Raw genomic sequence first — 18,984 nt, forward strand, 5'->3', positions numbered from 1 at the left:
CAACTGATCAATCAGATTCTAACTGGTGCCAGAGGGCACAAGGAACCTTTCCCTCCCCTCCCTTTTCTCCTGGTATTCTCTTCGCTAGTCATCCTTCTGGGTGAATGAGGACACCCTCCCCTCATCTTCATCTCCAGACCACTCTCCCTGCTCCATTTCCACCCTCAGGTCCACTCTTACAAATGGTTAAGGGCCCAAGTCATCTAGCTGTGGAGTGGACATGGCCACTTATCCCATTTGAATGAGCCCTGGTAGTCACCAACTATAAGCCATCTGGTAAGATGAAGAACTTTACTATTTTTCCTGCCATTATACCCTAAGGCCTCCATGTTAAAAATTGAAAAAAAAAGTAATTGGAAAACATTTAACAAAGTAAATAAAAATACAATAAAAATGTGAATACAGTGTAATGTGCATTGGTCCCATTGTGGAGGTATGAGATTACATCTCTCTCCCTTATTTGCAGAGGTAGAGAACTATGGAGGCAGAATACAACAAATACTTTTGGATTTGGTCGATGTGTTGGTTAGTTTTACTGAAATGCTTTTTTTCCCCTTCTCTTTCTTTTTTATTTTTTCTTGTAAAGGGAGGGAAGGGGATATATTGGGAAATAAAAACAAAAGAGACCTATACCTTTTTTAAAACAGAAAAAAAAAACTAGATTGTGATAGCTGAATATGGTATACTTGTGCTTTCTGGCTGTTGGAAATTAAGGGATCAATTTTAGAAATTAAATCAATTAGAAGTTAAATTAATGCTAAATAAGTTAATGAGCTGTGATGGTGTATTAGCCAAGATGCACGCTGATCTCAGTTTCAAATGTCATGACAGCAGAAGCAGCATATTTACAGGTGAGAGTTGGAAAGGACTTTAGACATCACATAATTCAACCTCCTTAATTTACAGATGAGGAAAGGGGGGCCCAGAGGGGTCAGCCTTTACCTATGGATTATCTCAGAACTCTATCTCAAGCCCTCAGCTTTTCTTGCTTTGTTCTGTCTCTCTTGATAATCCCATCTGCTTCGATGATCACTTCTAGATACAGGATTCTCAAGTCTATAAATCTAGGCCTCATCTTTCTCTAGAGCTCCAATTTTGTATCAGCTGCTGTCTGCTGGATATTTTTACATGGATATTCTCTAATGATCTCAAATGAAACAAATACCGGGGGCAGCTAGGTGTCGAAGTGGATAGAGCACTGGCCCTGGATTCAGGAGGACCCGAGTTCAAAGCTGGCCTCAGACACTTAACACTTACTAGCTGTGTGACCATGGGCAAGTCAGTTAACCCCCATTGACTCTCAAAAAAAGAAAGAAAGAAAGAAATCAAATGAAACAAATACCAAAGTACAAAGTAGTTTGCCCCCAAACCCATCCAATCTTTTAAAATTTATTTATTTATTTATTTGCAAGGCAATGAGGGTTAAGTGACTTTGCCCAGGGTCACAGAACTGGTAAATGCCAAGTGTCTGAGGTCACATTTGAACTCAGTTCCTCCTGAATCCAGGGCCGATGCTTTATCCACTGTGTCACCTAACTGCCCCCAAACCCACCCAATCTTGTTGAGAGCATCATTATCCTTCCAATCACCTAAATTCACAACATGGCAAAATCCTTGACCATTCATTTTTCCTCATTCCTCATTGATTGTATATGAATTCAGTAAATAATTGTCTTATTGAGTCTACACCCACAATATCTCTCACACCTGTCCCATTCTCTCCACTCATAGAAGACTCACTCTAGTTAAGACCCCCATTACTTCTCACTTGGACTATTCTATTAATCTCCTGACTTGGCTCTTTCTTCCCTAATCCCCAGGTCCTTAAACTGTGGGTCACGACCACATATGGGGGTTGCATAACTGAATGTAGCGGTCGTGAAAAATTTGGCAGTAAATGTTTGATTGGTATACCTATTTTATATACCTATATAACCAGGGTTGGTAAAAATTTCTTGGGCAAAAAGGAGTCAAGTGGAAAAAGTTTAAGAAGCCCTGCTGTAATCCAACGTCCGTTCAGCTATCAAATTGATAGTACACAGCCATGACTATTTGGCTCCCTTTCTCATGAAGCTTCTGTGGTTCCCTATTACTTTAAGAATAAACAACAAACCCTTCTGCTTAGCACTTAAAGTTCTCACAATCTGGTTTCAAACTAACTTTCTAGAATGATTTCACATTATTTCTCTTTACATAGTCTAAGTTTCAACCAAATTGGCCTACTTACCTGTTCCCTATACTTCCTTTTTCCACTCCTGTAATAATTAACAGATTGTTTTCTTTGCCTGAAACCCTCTCACTCACACCTCTGCCTCATGGAATCCCTATCCTCCTTCAAGGATTAGCTTAGGAGCCATGCTTTACAAGAAGGTTTTCCTGATGTCCCTAATTTAGTCACCTCCCCCAGTTAAATAAATAAAAATAATAGAAGTGAATTTAAATTAACTGTGTATAAATTATTTCTGCTCTCTCATATATAAGGGCCCTGAGAAGAAACTTTTTTGTTTTTTTATTTCATATTTCTTGCATGATGACTGGTACATATCAGGTGCTTAATATATGCTTCCTGAATGGACTGGGCTGTCCAAAGTTACACAGATAGTAAGAAGCAGGATGGGATTTGAACCCAGGTCCTTTGAATACCAATCCCATTCCTATCACACTGCTACTATACTTTAGGCTAAATTTCTGGATTAATTTTTTGTTGGCACACTGGCCAAAGAAAATGGAAAGACAGTTATGACTATTGCCTAATTTAATGCTCCCCCCATGAGTTCAAGGACCCATTACCTCATAATGATATTAAGTTTTTCACAAATGTAAAAATTGGCAATGCTTTCTAATCCTGCCCTTGCAAATTGCAGTTATCTATCAAGTTGGTATTAAAAATTCTTACTCAATAAAATTCTCCTTGGATGTCTCACCATAATGTTGAAATGACCCTATGTCCTAAGTGGCTATACTAAAGAAGGAAGGGGTATCCTGGTAAATATTTCACAACAAGCTCTCTGAAAAATAATGTACTTGACACATTTTCTTTTTATTCATATGTTTTATTATTTTCCACTTACATTTAGAGATAGTTTTCTTTCTTTCTTTCTTTCTTTCTTTCTTTCTTCCTTCCTTCCTTCCTTCCTTCCTTCTTTCCTTCCTTCCTTCCTTCCTTCCTTCCTTCCTTCCTTCCTTCCTTCCTTCCTTCCTTTCTTTCTTTCTTTCTTTCTTTCTTTCTTTCTTTCTTTCTTTCTTTCTTTCTTTCTTGTGGGGCAATGAGGGTTAAGTGACTTGCCCAGGGTCACAAAGCTAGTAAGTGTCAAGTGTCTGAGGCTGAATTTGAATTCAGGTCCTTCTGAATCCAGGGCCAGTGCTTTACCCACTGCACCACCTAGCTGCCCCTTGGAGATAGTTTTCAACATTTGTTTTTATAATATTTCTAGTTTCAAAATTTTTTCCCTCCCTCCTTTCCTCAACCCTCCCCAAGACAGCAAGTAATCTGATATAGGTTATATATGTACAATCACAATAAACATATTTTTGCATTAGTCATGTTATAAGAGAAGAATCAGAGCAAAAAGGAAAAACCTGAAAAAAGAAAAACAACAACAAAAACAATAGAAATAGTATGGTTTGATCTGCATCCAGATTCAACAGTTCTTTTTTTTCTGGATTTGGAGAGTATTTTCCATCATGAGTCCTATGGAACTATCTTGGACCATTGTATTGCTGAGAAGAGTCAAGTCTATCACAGTTGATCAACACACAGTGTTGTTGACACTGTGTACAATGCTCTCCTGGTTCTGCTCATCTCACTCATCATCAGTTCATGCAAGTCCTTCCAGGTTTCTTTGAAATCTGCCTACTCATCATTTCTTTCTTTCTTTTTTTTTTTTTTTAAGTGAGGCAATTGGAGTTAAGTAACTTGCCCAGGGTCACACAGCTAGTAAGTGTTAAGTGTCTGAGGCCGGATTTGAACTCAGGTACTCCTGACTCCAGGGCCGGTGCTCTATCCACTGTACCATCTAGCTGCCCCTGCTCATCATTTCTTACAGCACAATAGTATTCCAGTACATTCATATACCACAACTTGTTCAGACATTCCCCAATTGATGGGCAACCCTTCAATTTCCAATTCCTTGCTACCCCAAAAAGAGCAGCTATAAATATTTTTGTACATGTGGGTCCTTTTCCCTTAAATATATGATTCTATGAACCATGGAATCTGGGGTAAACAATTTTTTAAAAAATTTTGCGAGGCAATGAGGGTTAAGTGACTTGCCCAGAGTCACACAGCTAGTAAATGTCAAGCGTCTGAGACTGGAGTTGAACTCAGGTCCTCCTGAATCCAGGGCCAGTGCTTTATCCACCTTGCCACCTAGCTGCCCAACACATTTTCAAGTTTAATCTGAATCACCAACATTTTTTATCACTTTCCCAAGTCCAGACAATCAACAAAACAATAAATCAAGCCCTGATTTGTAGTATTTGATGATTCCTGAGGAGCAAATGCTCACAATGAAAATTCAACAATCAGCTCTCAGAAATTCATATCCCTGAGTGAAGAACCAACTGTCAAGTTCTACCAAACTGGAAAGACTTCAAGTGTGGACCCAGCAATGGGTGGTGTGTCTGTTAGGTGAAGATCAGACCATCTAGTTTATAGAGGGTTGATATCAGGGGGACTAAAGAGTGACAACTCTTTTTGCTACATAAACTTTCAAAAACCACCTACTGGGCTATAGAATTATTGCAATTTGCATCAGTGGAGGGAGTAACCACACTGACAAAATTACAAATTCTTAAAGTAGTACAGTCTTTATCAGGAACATAGCACTGGTCTAGGCACTTAATGTCTATGATAAAAATCCTGTTGCTAAGATCAGAGGAAATGTGGAATACAACAATAATAAATATAATTTGTACAAATGCAGCCAGTTATAAGAATCAGTTATATTGCTAGTGGTATGACCTTGGGCAAGTCACTAAACCCACTTGGGCTTCAGTTTCTTCATTTGTAAAATTAGAAATTTGGACTTGAGGCTCTTTAAGGTCCTTCCCAACTCTAAAATTCTGTGAGTCTACGTGGGATGAGGGGAAGTGGATGAACTTGAAATTGGGGATGGCTGGAGAATGGGTGGGGTAAAATGGACAAGCATTCCAAAGACAGTAGGTTCTGTACTCTGACTGAACTGAGATGAACAAAATCAATCAACAAACACTTATTAACCCCCCTACTATGTGCCAGGAACTGTACTGGGCATTGGGGATATAAATAAAAAGAATGAAACAATATCTACTTGGAGGAACTTGCATCCTAACCAGGAAGACATATGTACTCATCTACATAATATAAGGATATATAGTGTGATGTTTAAAATCTAAATTGTGGTTGCCTTAATTTAGAAGCTTTAGTACCAGTCCTTGGGCATTAAACATTTATTAAAGCATACAGATATTCCCATGGAGTTCAAAAAGTTAAGAAAAAAGCCTATTTAGCCTAGAGTTCCAGCCTGGTCTGGTTCTTCCTCAAGTCCTCTGCCACAAGCCTGCTTCAATCATGAACTCTCTCCAGCAAACTGATTGTGGAAGCTTGTTATAGGTCTGGAACAGAGGTGGTTCTTAGACACTGCTTCAAGCTGATTGGTTGGCATCATCCAAATCCATTGGTTCTGAAGGTGTTCTCAAGGTGTGATAACAATCCAGTTAACTTGAAGTAGGCTAATCAGCAGTTAATCACTCTCACTTGATTCAATCAGTCTAGATTAATCTCCAGATGAGTATTTGAGTATCTACTAAATCTCATTATTACATCACAATAGAAAATATAAAATAACAAATACAAATAAATACAAAGTAGATAAATACAAGGTAATTTGGGAGATAGGATTAATAGTGGGCAGCTAAGTGGCACAGTGGATAGAGCAACAGCCCTGTAGTCAGGAAGACACAAGTTCAAATCCAGTCTTAGACACTAGCTGTGTCACCCTGGATAAGTTACTGTTTGCCTCAGTTTCCTTATCTGTAATGAGCTGGAGGAGAAAATGGCAAACCACTCCAGTATCTTTGCCAAGAAAACCCCAAATAGGATCACAAAGAGTGAGGTGTAACTGAAAATGACTAAACAAAAACAACAGGGTTGCCAGTAGTTAGGACATCAGGAAAGGATTACTCTGGAATGTGATGCCTAAAATGAGTTGTGAAGTAGCAAAGACTGAGAAGAGAGAGTGAATTCCAGGCTTGGAGATATGGTGAGGGTAAAGGCAAGTACAAAGGAGATGGGAGGTCGAGGGTCAGTTGTGAGGAACAGGGAAAAGACTAGTTTGGCTATATCATAGAGTGTAGGAGGGAAGTACTATATAATCAGGTTGGAAAGATAGATTGGGGCCAAGCTGTAAAAGGCTTCAAAAGCTCGATAGAGGATTTTATATTTTATCCTAGACATAAGGCAATAAGGAACTACTGTAGTTTATTGAGTAGAGAAGTGTCATCAGCTTATTTACCATTAAGGGAAATTACTTTGGTAGTAGTGTGGAGGAAGGATTGTAGTGGGAAAAGACTTGAGTCAGGGAGACCAAATTGGAGGCAATTGTAATTATCTCACAGAGAAGGACAATAGGAACCTGAATCAAAGTATCCGCTGTGTAAATAGAGAGAGATTGTAGAAATAGAGATAGAAATTAGCAACTGCTTGGATACTTGGGATGGGGGAAAGTAAAGAGTCAAGGAAAAGGCTGAATTTAGAGTTCAATTGCCTAACCATGGGACGATGTCCTGAGAAAGTGTCCAAGATGTTGGACATTGTTCTGTAGTCAGGACAGCCAGAACAAAGATCGAGAGGCAAGAAAGGAAAGATTAGATACAGAGAAAGAAAAAAAAAGATAAATGATCAAAATGGAGTTTCAGTTATGTCTGATTCTTTATGACCCCATTTGGGGTTTTGTTGACAGAGGTTCTGGTTTGCCATTTTCTTCTCCAGTTCATTTGACAGATGAGTAAACTGAGGCAAACAGGGTTAATCGACTTGCCCAGGGTCACTTAGCTAGGAAGTGTCTGAGGCTGGATTTGAACTCAGGAAGATTCATCTTCCTGACTTCAGGCCCAGTGCTCTATCTGCTGTGCCACCTAGCTGCCTTCAAAATAGATACTATTAGATATAAAGATGAAATATGATTCTTATCCTAGAGTCAATTGTTAGCCACTGGAGTTTGATTGGGGGAGTGACAAGGTCAGAGCTGTACTTTAGTTAAATCCCTTTGGCAGATGTGTAGAGGATGACTTGGCGTGGGGAGAGACTGAAGGCAAGGAGGTCTATCAGGAAGCTATTGCAATAGTTCCAAGGACAGGTAATGAATGTCTGTAGAGAGGGTAGAAAGAAGGGGATAGAATGGAGAAATGTGGTGGTAGAAATAAAAGGATATGGCAATTGATCAGATATGTTGGGTAGAGAGTGAGGAGTCATTGATGACTTTGGTTTTTTAATTTTTTAGTAATAAACATTTTTATTTATAGTTTGGGGTTCCATTTTCCCCTTTCTTCCTTCCCTCCCCTAACCCCTCCCTGACGTAGTAAGCAATCAGATATAGATTATACATGTATGATTATGTAAAACACTACCATATGAGTCATTTTGTATAAGAAAACTTGAATAAAAGAAAAAATGAAAGGGAAAAATAGCATGCTTTAATCTGTGTTCCATCAATATCAGTTCTTTCTTTCGAGGTGGATAGTATGTTTCATCAATAGTTCTTTGGGATTGTCTTGGTTGGGGGCAGCTAGTTGGCACAGTGGATAAAGCACCTGCCCTGGATTCAGGAGGACCTGAATTCAAATCTGGCCTCAGACACTTGACACTTACTAGCTGTGTGACCCTGGGCAAGTCACTTAACCCTCACTGCCCTGCAAAAAACAAAACCAAATAAATAAAGGCGAGGGATTGTCTTGGATCATTGTAATACTGAGAATAGTTAAGTCGTTCACAGTTCTTCATCAAAGGATATTGCTGTCTCTGTGCACAATGTTTTCTTGGTTCTGCTTATTTCACTATATATCAGTTTGTCTTTCCAGGTCTTTCTGAAATCATCCTGCTTGTCATTTCTTATAGCACAATAATATTCCATCACGATCATATACCACAGCTTGTTTAGCCATTCTCCAATTGATGGGCATTCCTTTGATTTCCAGTTCTTAGCTACCACAAAAAAGAGCTGCTATAAATATTTTGTAAAAATAGGTGTTTTTCTCTTTTGGGGGATGTTTTTGGGATATAAACCTAGCAGTGGTATTGCTGGATCAAAGGGTATGCACAGTTCTATAGCCCTTTGGGCATAGTTCCAGATAGCTCTCCAGAATGGTTGAATCTTTTCACAACTCCACCAACAGTGAATTAGCATCCCACATCCCCTCTGACATCCAATATTTTTTATTTTTGTTATATTTGCCACTCTGATAGGTGTGTGGTGATACCTCAGAGTTGTTTTAATTTGCATTTCTCTGATCAATAGTGATCTATTGCATTTTTTCCATGATTATAGATAGCTTTGATTTCTTTGTCTGAAAACTGCCTGTTCATATCCTTTATTAATTGGGGAATGACTAGTATTTTCTCTACATTCTCTATGCTCTCATATACAGTTCACTATTATACATTGATGACTTTGAGCTTGTGAGCCTGGCTGACTGGAAGGATGGTGGTGCCCTTGACAGTAATAATGAAGTCTGGCAAAGAGTTGGGTTTGAAGGAAAAGATATAATGTAATGAGATCTGAGATGAAGATCACAGCCCATCTATGCCATCTCATCCTGAGAGAATTACTCTGTCCCCCTTAAAACAAAAAGGGAGCAGGTGGTCTTCTCCCCCTAGTACAGAGCCAGTTAACATTGAAGGAATGGGTGCCCATCATAGTTACAAGGTAAAGTGGGGTATAATGTCTGCTTGGGGAGAGGGGAATTTTTCCATTGGTACTTTATAAGTTGATGCTGTGGGTACCCAAGAAGGAGTTAAGTTTTGATTGCCCTGAGGACCAATGACTGACTTAGAAGGGTGAAACATGGGAACTTGTATGGTTGAGGGGCGGATATAGTGGGGGAGTAATGGGGAACAGGGCTAGGTGTGGTGTTGTTGGAGATAAGACCCTACAACTGGATTTTGCAGAGAGGGTAGAATTTGACCCATCTTCCCACCCTCTTACTAGGTGACCAATTGCCCCTTAGAGTCAGACCATGACCCCACTTTAGAGACTGATATGCTAGACGCTGTGGCAAGTGCAGTGAGGCCTGAAGTTCAATTCTTATCTTCAAGGAGTTTACATCAGAAAAGTGGGTATCAAAGGGGGAGATAATACCATTAAAATGAAATGAGTGGTACAGAAAGTTAATAGCTTAAGTGATGCTTATGTTTGATAAAGTCTATATTTTCTATTTTGATTCTGCTCTAGTTGCACAATCGTGCCAAACTCTGGTCCGATGGTTTGTTGGGAGACGAAAAGAAGGGCTGGGTCAAAGCTTGGTGGTATTTAGAGAGCTCAGCTCAGAACAGTGACCCAGAGTGTACATATACCACTGCCCTCTACTGGAGATTAGTTCAGATGAGCTCCTGGATATGTAAGCAATGCCCAGTTTGTGTCCTTTGTCCAGACACTCTTGCCTTTATAGGAAATTCAGCTTTGCTCATGATCACAGCTCGTGGGGGAAAAAATCCTCCCAAATTTTTGAAGACCCAGAGGAAATTCTATTGTCTAATGATCCCAGCTCCTCACCTGCTTTTAACTAATATGGAGTCTGGACAGAGTATCGATTTTTCTGCTTTTTCCAGACTGTGCTCATCAGTCATTTTATATTACTAGAGAGGCCATTAGCAATAAAAATAAAAGATGGAAGATACAGAGCCCATTAGAGTACTTACTCCATGCATCTCTGGGGTGAGGGAAACAATTAAAGGCATGTCATCTTATAAACATACTACTAGTGTTATTAGAATGGTGCATAAAACCCAGGTTGGGATATCAAGGGAGGGATAAAATTCCCTTTGTAGTCAAGTAGAAGGGAGGGCCCTGATGTTCCACAATACAGTAGTATGCATGAGGCCTTAAATGTTGTATGCGGGTGAGAGGGAAAAGAAGATTAAGTAGAATAAAAGAACCATTAACACAACTGAGATTCAGCTGTGGGCTCATGCATGAATGAATTTCAGAATGGTAATGGTGAAACTAAACAGCCGGAGGAAGAAGGGAGTTACATGTGAAAGGAAAAGGCAACAATGCAGTCTAGAAATGACAATTTAGACAAGTGAGGAAAACAAGGTCCCCTTATGACCTGAAGATATAAGGCTTTGCATTCCTGGTAGATTAAGAAATCTCAGTCCTCCCAATTGCTCAACTAGAGAGTGAGAAATAAGTGAACAGAGAAATGAATATTTTCTGACTGAAAGATGAAAAGTATGACCCAAGAAATCTTCCCACCTTCTTCATCAGGGTCATAGATTTAAAGCTTGAAAGGTCTTTAGGGGTCATGGAGTCTTATCTCTTTATTTTACTGATGAAGAAACTGAGGCCTGAACAGATGAAGTGACTCACCTATAGACACAAGTTAATATCTGTGTCAAGATTTGAACCCAGATCTTTATGATGTCAACTCTAGCATTATAACCCCCCCATGCTGTCTCTCTAGTATGGTTAGTTATTGTGATTGCTTTTGAGATTGCATTTTCAATTTAAGTTAGACTGTATTGAAATAAATTTTATTCCTACCATGTATGTCCTTGTTTATCAGAGATTTAATATCATTTATCTCATACTGTGGAAACATTCCAGTGATCATGAAAGTGAGAAATGACTTTTGGAGCAAACTTTTGAGACATAAAACTCTTGGATTTGAAATCTTTATGAGAGTGTAAACACTGAAGACAGCAGCTATGGGAATTCTCTGAAGCCCATGCCACACACACGCCAATACTTGGTGAGAGGTGGTCAAAAGGCTAATCTTCAAAGTCAAAATAAATTACTTTGCTGAGTGTAGACCTATAAATAGGAATATTTTCACTTGGGACAAAAACAATTGAATAGAGGGTGACTTCCCCAAGATCAGATGGCTAATCAGAGCAAGGATTTGAATCCCGGTCCTACTACTACAAATCCAGGGTTCTTTCTATTGTACTCCATTGTTATATTTTACAAATGTGGAAACTGAGACTCAGAGACACAAAGTGACTGTCCAAGGGTCATAAAATTAATGAGTTCAGTTTGTGGCACATGATAAATGCTTGTTGATTATTTGATTAAATGACTGTACCAGGATGTTAGCTCTCTTAAAATTGTTCTACTTGGCCCCAGAGGTCAGAACTAGGAGCAATGGATGAAGTTACAGAGAAAGGGGGGAGGAGGGGAAGAAAAAAAGGAGAGAAAGATAGAGCGAGAGAGGGAAAGGGAAAGGGAGAGGGAGGAGGAAAAGGGGAAGGAGAGAGGGAAAAGGAGCAGAAGAGGGAGGAGAGAGAGAAAGGAAGACAGACAGACAGATAAACAGAAACACATTGAAAGAGACACAGAGAGAAAGAGACAGATCCCCTCCCTGCAACAGAAATACATATACCAACACAGACACTGAGACAAAGAGACAGGTGGTGAGACATACAGAAAGAAACATACAGAGAGGTAGTGATATCTAGCAGCAAGAATCACTGGCTAGTAGGGGAAGGGGTGAAAGGGATGGTTTGACCTTGGGCAATTGAGGTTCTTGGTTGCCCAGGAGAAGTGATGGAAACCTAGGATGGTGGGGTGGTCCAAGGGTAGTGGTTACACCACATTTCAACTTGAGCAAAGTAAAAGAAAGTACTAGCACAACTTTCTTATTTTACAGATGAAGAAACTGAGGCCAAGGGAGGTGTAGTGACATATATACTCATTCCACTGGATCACAGGTTTCCTATATCAATGGAGTCAGAGTTCTGGTGAGAAAGAGAGTGAGCAAAAGAGAGACAGAGAGACAGAGAGACAGACAGAGAACCTTGCCTTAGCTCCCTGGGGCAAAGGCCTGCTAGCCCTGTGCTCATTATGGTTCTGTTCACTGTGCCATGCTTAATCCACTCTTTCTTCTTAAAGGACTCCTGGAACATTCTAAGAGTTAACATCTGGTATATTGGTTTGATTTTACACCTTGGTAAATTAAAAACTGTCATATAGAGTTGCAACTAGGGGTAGGTGCAGTGAGCAGATGCCTAAGGTGTAGTAAGCCAGGGGGTGGGGGTGGGGTAGGGGGGAGAGGGGAGTATGAAGTGAGGGACACTTAAAATTTTTAAAAGTACATTTACATATTTTAATGCCTGAAACATCCACTCCCCATGGCACACGGGCATTTATTTTGTGATGTCAATTGCCTCGTGTTAAAAGCAAAGAAAGCTTAAAATTTCTGATGGACAGAAACTCACAGGGAGCACAATTTTTAAACACAGGGGGTATACTTTTTCAAACTTTGCCTAAAGCACACAAATGCAGTTCCCTGGCTCTGCTGTCATCTGTTAATATTTATAGAGCACATAACATACATTATTCTGGATCCTACACAAAAGAGCACATTCAAGACACACTATTACGACTTTAACAGATTGTCATTGTGAAATCCAAGTAAATATTGTATGTGGTATTTGTCAGAGGAGTTTTGGGAAAACCTTGCCTAAGCTTGTTGCTTGAATAACCACAACTGCAGAAAAGTCTTAATCACTTGAGATTTAGGAGTTACGAAAATTGAAGGAGAGGCTTGGGTAGATAGATAGCTGAAACAAGGAAAGATTTCCTGAAAGAGATTGATAGTGAGGAGACCTTGGAAGGAAAGAATTAAATTGGCAGGCAAAAGTTGAAATGAGACCATCTTCTCATTAGCTTGAGAGGAATCTATGGTGTAGTTAATAGAAGGACAGCTTTAGCGTTAGGAAGGTCTGAGTTCAAATTCTGACTCCAATAGATACTAGTGGTATGATAATAGATTTAGAATTGGAAGGGACCTTTGGGGCTATCTAATCTGAGCACACTCATTTTAAAGGTGTGGCAACTGAGACCTACTGATGTTAAGTGACTTTAAAGGTAGTGGTAAGTGGCAGAGATGGAGTTCAGACCCTTTGATTCCAAATCCAGTGCCCTTTCTACTGTGCCGCTCAATGTTCCAGGTAACTCTTTAAGACTATAAGTTAACAGATGAGTTATTTGGTACATGGCATATATTTTTACTTTTTTGACATTGATCATTTTTGTGATTTTTTTCCTATTCTTCCTAATTTTCTTTTTTTTCCCCATGGAAATAATTATTTGTTATATGAGATGGCTCTTGGGGAAGAGAGAGGGATACTGGGAGAAATTCTGGCAGTATAAAAACAAAACAAGGGGCAGCTGGGTGGCACAGTGGATAAAGCACCGGCCCTGGATTCAGGAGTACCTGAGTTCAAATCCGGCCTCAGAAACTTGACACATACTAGCTGTGTGACCCAGGGCAAGTCACTTAAGCCCTCATTGCCCCGAAAAAAAAAATTTATTAAAAACAGATGAATTGCTAATCTGCACAGCTAGAGGAAATTACAAAGGAAGTTTCCCACACTGGCAAAGTCAGAGTTCTACACAGTAAACAATCAAACAAAGAAATAACAGCTCACAATTGTATAATATATTCAGTCATCACTATGCAAACATGGTAGTTGGGGGCTACTGTGGCTGAAGATAGAGAAAGCACTTGATATGGGATGGATTTTGGGTCAAATTGATTGTGAGTCATTCCAAAGGAATTACAAGACTCAGTGACTCAGTTTCCCAAGTTTTATTGCAATACTATGAATGACCACAGGGAGAGAACCAGAAAAGTGGAAAGGTATCTCTCAAATAGGGAAAGAAAGACAGTTATATTTATAATATGGATAAACTGATTATCAGTTTCATTATAATAATCTCCACCTTAGGGAGGTACAGGGGAAGGCTTATCCTAATTTGGAGTTCCTGGGGGCTTGAGCCAATCCCCGAGGCAGGTACCATGGAGATGTGTTTTTGGGGTTTACATGAAATAAGGTGAATCTGGGGACAAATTTGGCCTTTTCTATGCATGTCACCTTTTGATTCCCATGCTTAGTTTCAAAATATTTTCATTTATCAGTTTGAATTTCTATACCCTGTCAGTGTATCATTGTTATAGTTAATGCCTCTTTGTGTTCTTCTTATTGGTGCTGATTAATATAGGTAACAAGAACCTAGGCCCTGACTTGCATTAATGAAGACTCAAGTCTTAAGTTATCCATTAACTGGGGCCTGAATCCCTCTTAGAGCTCAGATCTAAATTAGAGCTTGGGTCTTAGGTTTTTCTGTTAACCCTTTTTTTTCCGCCTCAATTGCTCCTAGCCAAGCCCCAGCCCTAATCTCTTTAAGGAAATGGGATCAGAGATTCTTTGCCACATAGCCTTCCCAAATGCCTTGTCACCTAAAGAAATGGCATTTACTCCACCTTCTGTCACTGATTGTTGCTCATCATTACCATCTATGGAATCAATACCCTCTTCACCCTCTGTCACCACACAACCCAGGTGGCTGAGGACAGAATAGATCTATAACTGCAATAGCCTGGAGAGAGTTTTGTCCTGAGGGTGTGGAATTGAGAGCATCCACATTTGTAGTCCTTCAACAGCATAGAAACCATAGAGTATAGTATGAAACTAGCAACAATAATTAGTTAAAATAGGAAACTATTCAGCTGATTTATTCCTGCTCCCTGCCATAGCCTTCCCAGTAGTAGCTTCACTCTAGTGGCCCAGGGTCTCTATATTCCTACCACTGGGGGTATCCTCTGCCACCACCCTCCTCCCATAAGCACACCTCAACTAAAGATGACTTTTGGGCAATTTGTCTAGGGTAAAGTTTATGGCCCTTGATCTAGGATAAAGGAAGCATCATTGCCACCACTATCAGCACTGTGGCCTAAATTTCCCTCAGAGTCATGGCATTATACCAGGATTGTGATGAAGAAGGAAGAGGAAGTGTAGTGACCGAGTTCTGCCTGAGACTAGAAGCTTCTTTCTTCATATGGTCCCCCTAGAGACTATTCAAAAGGATAGTGAAAGAGACATAGAGAACAAATGAATGAATGAAAAAGTCAACAAAAATTTATTTATTTATTTATTTTTTAGTGAGGCAATTGGGGTTAAGTGACTTGCCCAGGGTCACACAGCTAGTAAGTGTTAAGTGTCTGAGACTGGATTTGAACTCAGGTACTCCTGACTCCAGGGCCGGTGCTCTATCCACTGCGCCATCTAGCTGCCCGCAACAAAAATTTATTAAGCACCAACAATGTGCCAGGCACTGTGTTAAGTGATGGAGGCACAAAGAAAGACTTAAACAGTCCCCACTCTCAAGGAACATATAGTCTAATGGGAGAAGGAGGACAACACCACCACCACCACCAACAGTTAGCATTTATATAGCACTATATGCCAGGCACTGTGCTAAGCACTTAACAAGTATTATCTCATTTGAAACTCACAGAAACCCTGGGAGGTAGGTGCTTTTATTAACCCCATATTACTAATGAAGAAATGGAGGCAAACAGAGGTTAAGTGATTTGCCCCAGGTCACACATCCAGTAAGTGTTCGAGGCCACATTTGAACTCAGGTCTTCCCGACTCCAGGACCAGTGTTCTATCCAATTTGTTACCTAACTTTCTAAGTGACAGCATGGATGTACAAACAATATATATAAGGGACAAAGTGGAAATAATCTTGGAGGGTAAGATGCCAAAATTAAGAAGGATTAGGGGGGCAGCTAGGTGGCACAGTGGATAGAGCACCGGCCCTGGATTCAGGAGTACCTGAGTTCAAATCCGGCCTCAGACACAACACTTACTAGCTGTGTGACCCTGAGCAAGTCACTTAACCCCAAATGCTTCACCAAAAAAAAAAAAAAAAAGGATTAGGAAAAGCTTCTTGTAGAATGTGGGACTTTAGCTGAAAGCCAGGGAAGCCAAGAAGCAGGTATGAAGAGAGAAAAAATTCCAGGCATGAGAGACAGCCTGTGAAAATGCTCAGAGTTAGGAGATGACATGTTTTATGTGAGGAACAGCAATGAGATCAGCATCATTAGATTAGTGAGTATGTGGTGTGATATAAGATATGAGAAGACTGAAAAAATGAGCTGGGAGGAGGCGGGTTATGAAGGGCTTCCAACACCAAACAGGGGGTTTTATATTTGGTTTTGGAGGTAATAGGAAGTCACTGGAGTTGATTGAATGAGAGGGAAGGTAGAGTGACATCCTGCCTTAGGAAGACCACTTTGACAGATAAGTGAAGAACAGACTGGAGTAGGGAGAGGTTTGGATCAGAGAGACTGATCAGCAGGCTATCACAATAATCTAGGTGTGAAGTGATGAGGACTTGCACCAGGATGATGCCATTGTCCGAGGAGAAAAGGGGACATATATGAGAGATGTAATGAAAGTGAAATCTATAGGACTAGTCAACTGACTGAATATGGCGGGGAGGGGGTGAAATAGAGTAAAGAGTCAAAGGTTACAGTCAGCTAGGTGGCAAATAGCTGGAGCACTGGACCTGGAGTTAGGAAGCCCTAATTTCACATCTATATAGGAGTAGGAGGAGTTATGGGAGGTTTGAGCGGGGAATGAAAAGTTTTGGAAAAGCCATTATGGGGAGTAGGATAGTGAATTGATTAGGGAGGCATGAAAGGATTGCCTTGCCTCAGTGAGGGCCCAGTTGAGGTTTATGTAATATCAATTTGTTGAGTCCTCAGTGAGCATGGTTCGATAATTTTTTCTCAGTTGCATTGAGTAGCATGTCAATAGGTACAAAGGCAGCAGACAGTAGGAATAATTTGAGGAATGCTGGGTCAGAGGTGAAGGCCAGAGTGCAAGATTATGGCATAAAGATGACTGGAAAATGGCAGTAAAGTGCCTGCCCTTGCTTCAGTGTGGCCTCCTCAGTTATAGGAACTTCCTGTTTACCGTTAGCATTCTCCCATCCCAAGTTCTGATCAGATGAGAACGACAGTCAATTGCTACTCTTCTTGTTTTATTCCTGGCTGGAGTTGCTATCTGCCAATGTGAAAAGTCCTCTCTCCTGCTAACTCTCCTACATTCTATTACCCTTCAGATTGCCCCGTTCCTTTCCACTCTTCACCAGTCTCTCTCCTATTTTGTCTTTCTCTTCCACCATGTTTTCTAGAACACTCACTCCATCACTGACAATCTTCCTTTCACCCTAGATCTTATCCTCTTATACTCTTTCCATGTTCTGGCTCTCATGGAAACTTCTTTCATATGATACTTCATCCCTGGTGACCCTCTCCAGGTTAGTTGCTCTTTTTCTTCATGACTCCCAATGCATTGGGCTAAGAGGAGTAGGGATATTCCTTACTTTCCAACCCCATTTCCAAGTTCTCCTATTACCATCACTCCGTAACCTCTCCTCTGAAGTTCTCATGTGGCTGTTTTCTACTTGTCATTGTCCCTCCTTTCTCAAAGAAAACAATTTGTGGTTGTCTAGTTGATCAGTCATATCTGATTCTTGATGCCACCATTTGGGGTTTTTCTTGGCAAAGATGCTAGCGTGGTTTGCCATTTCCTTCTTCAGCTCATTTGACATATGAGGAAACTGAGGCAAATAGGGTTAAATGACCTGCCCAAGTTCACACAGCTAGTAAGTGCCTGAGGTCACATTTGAACCCAGGTCCTTCTGACTCCAGGACCAGTACTTTATCCACTGCCCACCTAGATCCATAATCTTCTTCTCCACCCCAATCCTTACATGTTATCATCCTTGGAAATTTTAATATTTATGTTGAGGTTCTTTTTTTGTTTTTGTTTTTTTGCGGGGCAGTGGGGGTTACATGACTTGCCCAGGGTCACACAGCTAGTAAGTGTCAAGTGTCTGAGGCTGGATTTGAACTCAAGTACTCCTGAATCCAGGACCAATACTTTATCCACCATACCACCTAGCTGCCCCTGTTGAGGTTCTTTTTACACTCTGGATTCCCAATTTATCAGCCTTTTCAACTTCTATTCACCTGTGTCACCCTCCCCCTATACTCCCAGGCATGATCCAATCTTAAGTCTCACCCCAAATTATTCAACTTCCATAATATTGAACTCTGAAATTCTCCTCTCTGATCAGATTCTTCTCCTGCCCTGTAACTTCTACTAAACTTATTCTTCATTTTTACTGTGACTTTGAGTCTTTCCATTCCTCTTTTTTTTCCTCGTCCATCTTCCTGTCCTGATCAGACTTTTTTGTCTTCCTGGTCTTGGTCCCAATCATTACCCAGCACGGTCCTCCACCCTTGAATCCCTAGTCCCTTGTCTTTCTGTCATCCACAGCTCTGGGTTATCTACACCTTCCACCTTTTATGCTCCTATTCCTGAACTGCTAAACATTGCAGGAGGAAGTTAGACAATCATGCCAAAGTAATGCCATGTCCACTACAAACTCATGTTTAGGACTGTATCACTACACCGGCAGTTCTTTGATTCTTCATACAATCACAGAATCAAAGAATTGGAGAGGATTGCAGCGACCATCAATCCAAATCCTCTCCACCAAAGAAAATCCTCCACAATATCTCCAGCAAATGGTCATCTAAATCTCTCCTTGAGGACCTCCAGTGAGAAAGAACCCAACGCCTCCTAAGGCAGCCCGTTTCCACTCTTGAACCAGAACAATGAGGAAGTTTTTCCTTATATCAAGCCAAAACCTGCCTCTTTACAACTTCATTCCATTATGACTATTTCTGCACTTTGAGCCCAAGCAGCACAAATCGAATCCATCTACATGACAATCCTTAAACCCTTACACTTGACAGCAATTATCATATCTTCCCCTATTTCCCCCCACCATAGTGAGAGATAACAGGTATTTCTCCTACCACAAAGCCTATCCATTTGATGATTGCAGTTATCTACCATCTCCCAGGGCATTTTCCTCCCATTCTCAAGGAATTTAGTGCCTGGCTCACTATTTTCTTTAG

Source organism: Dromiciops gliroides, chromosome 4 (genome assembly GCF_019393635.1).
Source record: "Dromiciops gliroides isolate mDroGli1 chromosome 4, mDroGli1.pri, whole genome shotgun sequence".
NCBI lineage: Eukaryota > Metazoa > Chordata > Mammalia > Microbiotheria > Microbiotheriidae > Dromiciops > Dromiciops gliroides.